Source organism: Miscanthus floridulus, chromosome 6 (assembly GCF_019320115.1).
Source record: "Miscanthus floridulus cultivar M001 chromosome 6, ASM1932011v1, whole genome shotgun sequence".
In the NCBI taxonomy this organism is placed as follows: domain Eukaryota; kingdom Viridiplantae; phylum Streptophyta; class Magnoliopsida; order Poales; family Poaceae; genus Miscanthus; species Miscanthus floridulus.
Genome location: NC_089585.1, coordinates 123333800 through 123343027, shown reverse-complemented (window position 1 = coordinate 123343027; position 9228 = coordinate 123333800). Strand labels below are relative to the sequence as shown.

Here is a 9228-nt window from a genome sequence, read left to right as displayed (position 1 = left end):
TGATTCAAGCGATCAGGACGGTAGCTATCGCGGGTACGTTACCAATTTATCTCGAGACTAAAACGAGTCTATACATAAACGTAAACATGCCACTAGACCAAAGCTTTTTAACTGAGCGTGCTTATCAAAATAAACATGTGAGTATATATATATATATATATATATATCATTCTATTTATTAATGGATTTTCTTTTATTTAAAAAAAGTTATTTTTCATGCTTAATCGAATATAACAAATCGTTCGATATCTATTGGCTAGATTTGTTGCCCGACATTCCTAAATAACTTTACTCACGGAGAAATTTAACTAGCGTTGGTTTGAGTCCACAAAACTGAGTCACACAGGATTCACTTATCGCAAAGAGATGAAGGAGGAAGAGGAACGGACAAAATCAGAAACAGTCAGACATATCAAGATAGAAGAAGAGGGTTAGGGTTAGGGTTTACCTGCGCAACCGGAGCCTGGTGCTGAAGAAGACGACAGCCCCCAAGAGAAGACGACACACCGTTAGCAAGGACGGCGAGCGGCAGCGGAGGGAAGACAGTAACAAGAACTTACATAATCACCAAGATCAAGAGGGGTCGAGGGGAGACAGGGAGAGGGAGACGGGAGAGAGGGAGGGTATCAGGGAGGAGGAGAAGGGAGCGGCTCGACGGCGATAGGCGGATCGAATCGAGGTCACCAGAGACGGCGAGGCGAGAGCGAGAGCGACTCGAGAGGGTGGAGCGGCGCGGGTGGGTGCCTGGGTGGGGAATGAGATGACCGAATGATTTAGGGTTTGGTGAGGGAGGGGAGAGGGAGCCGGCGCCTCTTATATACGAAGGGGGAGGCGGAGAGCAGCTGGGGCGTCGCCTTGGGCCGTGGGGGAGAGGGGGTGGCGGGCCGCTGTCGGGCCAACCCTAAAAAGCCGGGCCGTGCCGTTGCAGCCCACGGGCCTAGGGTACGACCCAGGCACGACCTGCTGTACCGGGGCGGGCCGTGCTCGTGTCGGGCTAAAAAAGCGGGCTTCGTGCCGGGCCGTCGTGTCTCGGGCTGTATGGACATTTATAGGTAGAGGCAAGCAAATCCAGGGCGAGGAAGATTGATTTCGAAGGGGAGAGACGGCGACATGAAAGAGAGCGCGTGGAAGAAGGGAATGTGTGGGGTGGGGGGACAAATGACTGATGGGTGGGTATTTCTTTGCTCTAGGTGGGTTCATGTTTAGACCCCACATTGTGTAGGAGGTGAAACAACTCTTTATCACTAATACGGGGCCCACCTATGAAGATGACTACATACATATGCACTACTCAAGCCCTAAGTTATACTGCCTGTAAAAAGACTTACATTTGGTGTCATAAATTTTGAAACATTTTGGTAAATGTTTAGATAGTTTGACTAGAGATAGATAAAATTGCGTTTATTTTCAAGATGGAGATAGTACATCATTTGGGGGTTCGGTTGTAGGAATAAGCCGCGGCTGCTACTGCAGCCACTTATTCTTCTCTCTCAAAGCGTTTGCCTGCAGCAGCCATTTATTCATGTAGCGGAACACCCCCACTAACCCTACGTTGCAACGGGTCCTAAATAAAAAGATAAATAATGTCAAATTCATATTATATTCATAACTATCCATTTTTTACTAAAAAAATCAAATAGGTCATGAAGGCGCCGGTAATAGTTTTTTTACTGATCTTATACGTATCTATATTCAGATCATTTTTTATCCATATTACGTTTATATGATGAACCCGACATGCTATTATTTGTTGACTGATTAGTAGGTCTCATTATGTATTTTGGGTGGTTCATTCTCACAACTCTGGAATTACGCATCGTGCAACTTAGAACGCAGGATCTTTTTTCTCGAATCTTATATTATTTATATTTTTTTTTTGAAATTTCTGTTCCAAATAGGTATTGGTCTTGCACTTTTTGATTGGCCCATAGGGAAACAAGAGAACATCCATCATCTTAGGCCCATTCAGGCCCAAAGTTGTTGGGCCCAGGCCCATTAACCAAACACTGCATTCGTAGCGATTCGACTCTGCGAAAACCACGGGCACGACACATTCCCCCTTCGTCCCAGATCTGATCTGACAGATCTTCCGCCATGCGCCGAGCCGAGGGCGGGCAAAGCCAACAACCGCCAGCGACACGCCAGCCGTCCATTGGCTAGCCGTCGCGAGATACGGACAAATCAACCGCCAAACACGTCCAGCTCAGCCCACGGCCCTCTCCCCCTCCGCCCCCGCCTCCACGGTCACCGCCCATTCCCGTTTCCTCCCTCCTCCGTCCTCCCCCACCGCATCCCCGCCTCGGATCTGCTGCCCCTCACCATTTCAAATCCCCACGCGAGCGGAAACTGAGCGAGCGAATCGAATCCCGTCCCGTTCGGCGAACGAGCGAGCGAGCGAGCGTCGTCCGTCCGGCTAAGCTTCGGTTGGGGCTCGCTCGCTCGACCAGACATGGCGCAACGGGTGGACAATGAGTACGACTACCTCTTCAAGATCATGCTCATCGGCGACTCCGGCGTCGGCAAGTCCAACATTCCCTCGCAAATTCACGCGCAACGAGTTCTGCCTCGAGTCCAAGTCCACCATCGGCGTCGAGTTCGCCACCCGCACCCTGCAGGTACCCCCATATACCTCAACCCCGATCTGATCGTGCCCCAATGTGGCAAATGTATGGTAGAATTTTGCGTGGTGGCGTCCGTCTGGCCTCCGGCGCCATTTGCCGCTATGCATGACGCGTCTGTCTTTTGATTTTGAGTTCTTATTGTGTCAATTGTTGTTTAGGCTGCTACATTTTGACCGTGCCTCGTGCAAGTACGTCACGCTCGATTTCTCAGACTTATCTCTTATGCCGTAGTCTTCTGTTTCAGAACGACAGATTAATCATCTAAAAAAGAACGAGATTAATAGAAGTAATGGTGGTCTGGTCTGTGCTTGTTCGTATTATGGTTTTGAGAACAATGCAATGTGTGAAGCACCACCTGTTTAGTTGGCATGACGCCACGAGGGAAGATTAGAACTGCTGTAAGGCGTGCTTGGTTTTGGTTGTGGGCGAGCTTGCCCTCACCTCACCTTGCACAAGCAACGAGATTCTTGCTAGACGAGGAGAGGCGGGCGTGCTTGTTTTTTTTTAAAAAAAATAGAAAACTGGGCGTGTTCGGTTATGAGCAAGGCTGTCCTAGCCCCGCCTCGCCTCACCATGCGCGAGCCACGAGACACTCGTCCAACCAGGAGAACCGATTTGGCTCACCTCAGCCAGCAAGAAAAATCTTGCCAGCATAGAAATCAAGATTAGCTTGCTCTACATCCAAATGCCTTGCCATTCCAGCTCCTAGCTCAGCAAGGCAACATAGTGCTCATCAAAGAATCCAAGCATACCCGCAATTTGGCTCACCTAAGCCAACAAGGAAAATCTTGTCCGCATAAAAATCAAGGCCAGCCAGCTATACATCCAAACACACTGACCACTCCATTTCCTAGCTCAGTTAGGATACACAGTCCTGAACAAGGAATCCAAGCATATCCATAGTGCGTTGTCACGTCAGCACAATAAAATTGGAAAATAAAAGGCACATACTCCTTTCGTCCCACAAGAATAAAAATATTGCCTTCAAGGAGTCAATCAATCTCAATTTTGACAAAATTTATGGAAAATAATATCGATATTTTATCTCCAAACAATTTTATTGGCCCCGTTCGCTTCGCTGAAAAAACAAGCAAAACACTATTCCGGTTGATTTGTTGTGAGAGAAAAACACTGTTCCGGCTGGGAAAAAAATAAGCTGAAAAGTACGGATTATAAAAGAATAAAATATATTCTATGATTAATCTAAGTAGTAGTTATTATCCATCATAAATATTAGTAATTTAGTCAGACTTGATATTGATGACCCTCATAAAGCAAGATTTGTATTATTATTTTTTGGGGGAGAGGTATTACATCGGTATTGCTCCACGAGGTGAAATATGAAGTGATAGGGAAAGGTATCCCTAAGTATAAGTAGGAGAAAAGTAAAATCAGCCTCCAGAAAATTAAATTTTCAACCCACAAAATAGGAGTATATATATCAAGGTTAGTATCCACCTGGTGGCACAGATCCTGAAGTAGTGTTGGTGCGAGGACCACGTAGATAGTTGTGGGGGTATGGCCCCCAAGACATGGGCCGCACCATCGGAGGTGACTCGGACCACAAGATCAAGGCGTGCACGGCGCTGCTCGGCGTGCACCGTAAGACATTGTATAGTACCAAATATGATACTTTACTTGTAACCCTGTCTCTCTAGACTATATAAGGAGAGGCAGGGGTCCCCTAGCGGATAGGCTACATCAAGCTACTTGGTCGTCCAGATCAATACAATACACCAAAGACACAGGACGTAGGGTGTTACGTCGATCAGACGGGCCGAATCTGTCTAAATCGCTGTCTCTGCGCCTTATGTCACCATTCGGTTCCTGATCACGCGACCATCACGGGATACCCCTCGGTGGACTGCCGAGCATATTCTGTCGATAGTTGGCGCGCCAGGTAGGGGTGTGCGCTTGATCCATGGCGAGCCAGATGGACCTCAAATCAACAACGCGTTCTCGTCGTCAATCTCGTGGAGATCCATGCCGGTTCACGATGACGATTCATCGCTGGCTACACCAGCCCCTACAACAGCAGATCCGATCTCGGAACCACCTCCGAGGCCGCCTTCACCAACAACTCACCGCCCGCCAGGAGTTCGTCGTCAATGCCGACCAGATAACGCCATACGTCGCCGACCAGACGCTCCGTCCAAAACTAAGTCACGCTTTAATATTCTTCTAAATATTCTCTAATCTTCATATTTCGCCGCAATGTTTCTACGAACTGTTTTATCCATATTTGCTCTCCAAACGATTTTCCGAACGCTCGAACAGTCCTGTTGATGCTCGGACGCCTCCAGAGACGGCCCTGTCTCTGGCTCCTCCCTACACGTACTACGGGCTCCGCGCTCTGCGTTATGGGTGGTCGGCAACGGCTCCTTGGTCACGCCTGTTCCTCCTACACGTGCACGGGATCCGCGCTCGACGTTATGGACTATGGGCTAGCTAGGGCTGGAGACTCAGCTACACACTAACTGGTCGGGCGGTTTATATTAAATATAAATATATTTTCACGCCAACTGATCGTCGAACTGCATACGCCGTTTCATCACCATTGCTGATTTTTCTCCAGAGTTCATTTATTTTTACATCACGTACTACACGTTCTACATGTTTGTATTGCAGGATCATCGTCCAGGTGATCGGACCACCTGGTGCTCGGACTTCTCCACCGATCAACTGGTCGGACCGCTTGGTTCATGGACTCCGTTGCCGACCAGTTGATCGGACTGTTCGCCGCTCGTGCTTCATCGCCAGCTACGCCAGTTACTCCTCGGCCCTCGGATTCTTCGTGCTCGAGAACTAAGTGGGTACACTTCACCGCACGAACGTCGTCAGCTACGTCGATGCTCAGACCTCGCCGCCTACGCCGAGCACTCCTCGGTGCTCGGACCTCGTCGCCTACGCCAAGGACTCCTCGGTGCTCGGACATCGCCGCCTACACCGGGGACTCCTCGGTGCTCGGACCTCGCCGCCTACGCCGGGGACTCCTCGCTCCTCGGTCATCGCCAGCGATGCCGGGGACTCCTTGCTCCTCGGTGCTCGGACATCGCCAGCGACGCCGGGGACTCCACGCTCCTCGGTGCTCGGACATCGCTGCCTACGCCGGGGACTCCTCGCTCCTCGGTGCTCGGACATCGCCGCCTACGCCGGGGACTCCTCGCTCCTCGGTGTTCGGTCATCGCTAGCGACGCCGGGGACTCCTCGCTCCTCGGTGCTCGGTCATCGCCAGCGACGCTGAGGACTCCTCGCTCCTCGGTGCTCGGTCTTCGCCGCCTACGCCGGGGACTCCTCGCTCCTCGGCGCTCGGTCATGGCCGCCTACGTCGGGGACTCCTCGCTCCTCGGCGCTCGGTCATCGCCGCCTACGCCGGAGACTCCTCGCTCCTCGCTCCTCCCTCCTCGCTCCTCGGTGCTCGGTCATCGCCGCCTACGCCGGGGACTCCTCGCTCCTCGGCGATCGGTCATCGTCGCCTATGCCAGGGACTCCTCGCTCCTCGACGCTCAGTCATCGCCGCCTACGCTGGAGACTCCTCGCTCCTCGGTGCTCGGACATCGCCAGCGACGCCGGGGACTCCACGCTCCTCGGTGCTCGGTCATCGCCAGCGACGCCGGGGACTCCTCGCTCGTCGGTGCTCAGTCACCGCCAGCGACGTCGGGGATTCCTCGCTCCTCGGTGCTCGGTCATCGCCAGCAACGCCGAGGACTCCTCGCTCCTCGGTGCTCGGTCATTGCCAGCGACGCCGGGGGATTTCTAGCTCCTCGGTGCTCGGTCATCGCCAGCAACGCCGGGGACTCCTCGCTCCTCGGTGCTCGGTCATCGCCAGCGACGTCGGGGACTCCTCGCTCCTCGGTGCTCGGTCATCGCCAGCGACGCCGGGGACTCCCTTGCTGCTCGGATCTTGCTATGTCTCGTCGGTGTGCTATCAAGCTGCTCCATGCTTTTTAGATCAGGGTGCTGATCTTGGGCAACACGTCTGGGGTCTTGATACGCGCATGTCAGACGACGTCGGCAAGCTCTCAGACTTCTTTGACCCTGCTACAAGATTCATTCTTCATCTTCCAGCAGGCTCGGGGACTAAGTGGGCACACTTCACCTTGCGATGAATGTGCTTGTTCTCATCTCGAGGCTACGCCCGGGGACTGGCTGCTTGCTCGGCTGGTCTTTTACTTTATGACCTTGGCACCACGTGACTGCGTCACCTACTGTCAGGCTCGGGGACTAGCTGTGGGGGTATGGCCCCCAAAGACATGGGCCGCACCATCGGAGGTGCCCCGGCCCACAAGATCAAGGCGTGTACAGCGCTGCTCGGCGTGCACCGTAAGACATTGTATAGTACCAAATAGGATACTTTACTTGTAACCCTGTCTCTCCAGACTATATAAGGAGAGGCAGGGGTCCCCTAGCGGATAGGCTACATCAAGCTACTTGGTCGTCCAGATCAATACAATACACCAAAGACATAGGACGTAGGGTATTACGTCGATCAGATGGCCCGAACCTGTCTAAATCGCTGTCTCTGCGCCTTGTGTCACCATCCGGTTCCTGATCACGCGCACCCCACCGACAAATCTACCATCACGGGATACTCCTCAGTGGACTGCCGAGCATATTCTGTCGACAATAGTCATGTATAGTCATATATAGTCATGTACAATCATCTGAATTGTCTGCCATATGATTTTGGTACTAATTCCTTCCGGTAGTCTTAATGATAGAGATGACCTTAATTGTCTCATTCACTAGTCATTTCCAATCTTGGTTTTATTGAATAGTGAGTTGTACAATGGGACACTAAGTTACAATTATTTGTACTTCATTTCTACGTGCACTGTCACAAATACTTTATCTAGTTCATATGTAGAAATTAATAAAAGAATGATGGAGGTCTCAGTGTAGTTCGAGAGTGAGATGAGATCTGAAGCCATTGTTTTTAATATATGGTGAAAATATCCTCTGAAATTTTGGAATTATATCTTTTCTTTAAGTTTAGTTTGGCTTTTCAACGTGTTTGTTACTTGGTTGAACTGGTGTCATGAGATCTTATAATGATAGGGATTTTCTTTTTCATTGGTTCTCTTTACTGATTATGTGGCTAGGTAGCTTAAGCTCAGGTAGGTCAGAGTTTGAGTTTGCCTTGCCTACTTCCCAGAATAAGCTATGAGTTTGCCTTGCCTACTTCTCACAGAATAAACTATGAACTCGGCACTCCATTTACCCTTTATCAGTAGATCTCCTGGTGTTCAGGACATACAAAAATATTACTGTTCCGCCCATTGTTCACCGTCATTGTGCATCTAGAGTTGGAATTCCTTCCTTAGTGATGGTGTTGCCTTCTGAAGCTGTTCGTGTTATCTAATGGTGTTGCCTTGTGAAGCTGTTCGTGTTATGCATCATCTCAGCCCTGTTCGTTTGGACTTGTTTGGCTGATAAGTCATGGTTGAAAATACTGTTGCCTGATTTAGTGTCAGAGAAAAATACTGGTCGTCGGCTGATAAGTCTAGCTTATAAGACACGGCTGGGCAGGAGAGGTACCGCGCTATCACCAGCGCTTACTACAGGGGCGCAGTTGGAGCCCTTCTTGTCTACGACATCACAAAGAAGCAAACCTTCGACAATGTTCAGAGGTGGCTCCGAGAGCTCCGGGATCACGCAGACGCCAACATTGTTGTTATGTTGGCTGGTAACAAGTCGGATCTGAACCACCTAAGGTCGGTCCCCGAGGAAGACGGCCAAGCATTTTCAGAGAAGGAAGGCCTGTCCTTCCTCGAGACCTCTGCTCTGGAGGCGATAAACGTCGAGAAGGCGTTCCACACCATCTTAAGCGAGATTCATCAGACGGTAAGCAAGAAGGCGCTCGCGGCGCAAGAGTCTGCATCCACCAACGGGCGCTCAATGCAAGGAACCACCATTAACGTCGCTGAATCATCCACCGCCACGAAAGGCTCGTGCTGTTCTAGCTGAAGAGCTGCTTCTGACGGAGCAAGACAGGTTTCGGAAGGGTTCGTTTCTGCTGAGCTGCACATCGCTGCGTGTAGGTTGTACGTAGGTCGCTTTGCATTATCTGCTTGCCTTCCAAGAGCCATTGACTGGTGATTCGATTCTTTGTCACAAGGAACTTCCTCTAGCATCATATACTACATGTAACCTGTCAACTCGAAGCATATTCCTGTTGCATTTGTTGTTTAACTTATACTACATGTATACTTGGACGGATCGAAGAACATTCTGTATGTACACTGTAACACATTCTTCTCCTGATGATGGCAATAATAATCTCCGGTACCATTTGGACGACCTGGCTGATCCAACAGTTTGGCACGTCAAGTGAGGAGTAGTAATGCAGAATGCGGCTGTTGTGCAAAACCTTTGAAAAGTGTTGGGTACTGACGTGATGTTAGACAGAAGCCCACAACTTGCAAGGGTGGGACTCCACAAACTACTGTAGACAGCCCTGTTCGTTTACGATGAAATTTGGTTTATGCTGATGCTATGCTAAAATATTGTTTGAGAAAAATATTGTTCTATGACTGAAAAGTAGTTCTGAATAAGCTCGAGCGAAGAGGATTGACCCGTCGCACCAGTGTTTTTGATCGCTGTGGTC

The 9228-nt window shown here is 50.2% G+C and overlaps 1 pseudogene; it reads left to right on the top strand.

The window, feature by feature from the left end:
* The first annotated feature begins 2449 nt into the window (after nt 1-2449).
* LOC136459418 (ras-related protein Rab2BV-like) lies at nt 2450-8588 on the top strand (annotated as a pseudogene).
* Nucleotides 8589-9228: the final 640 nt, after the last annotated feature.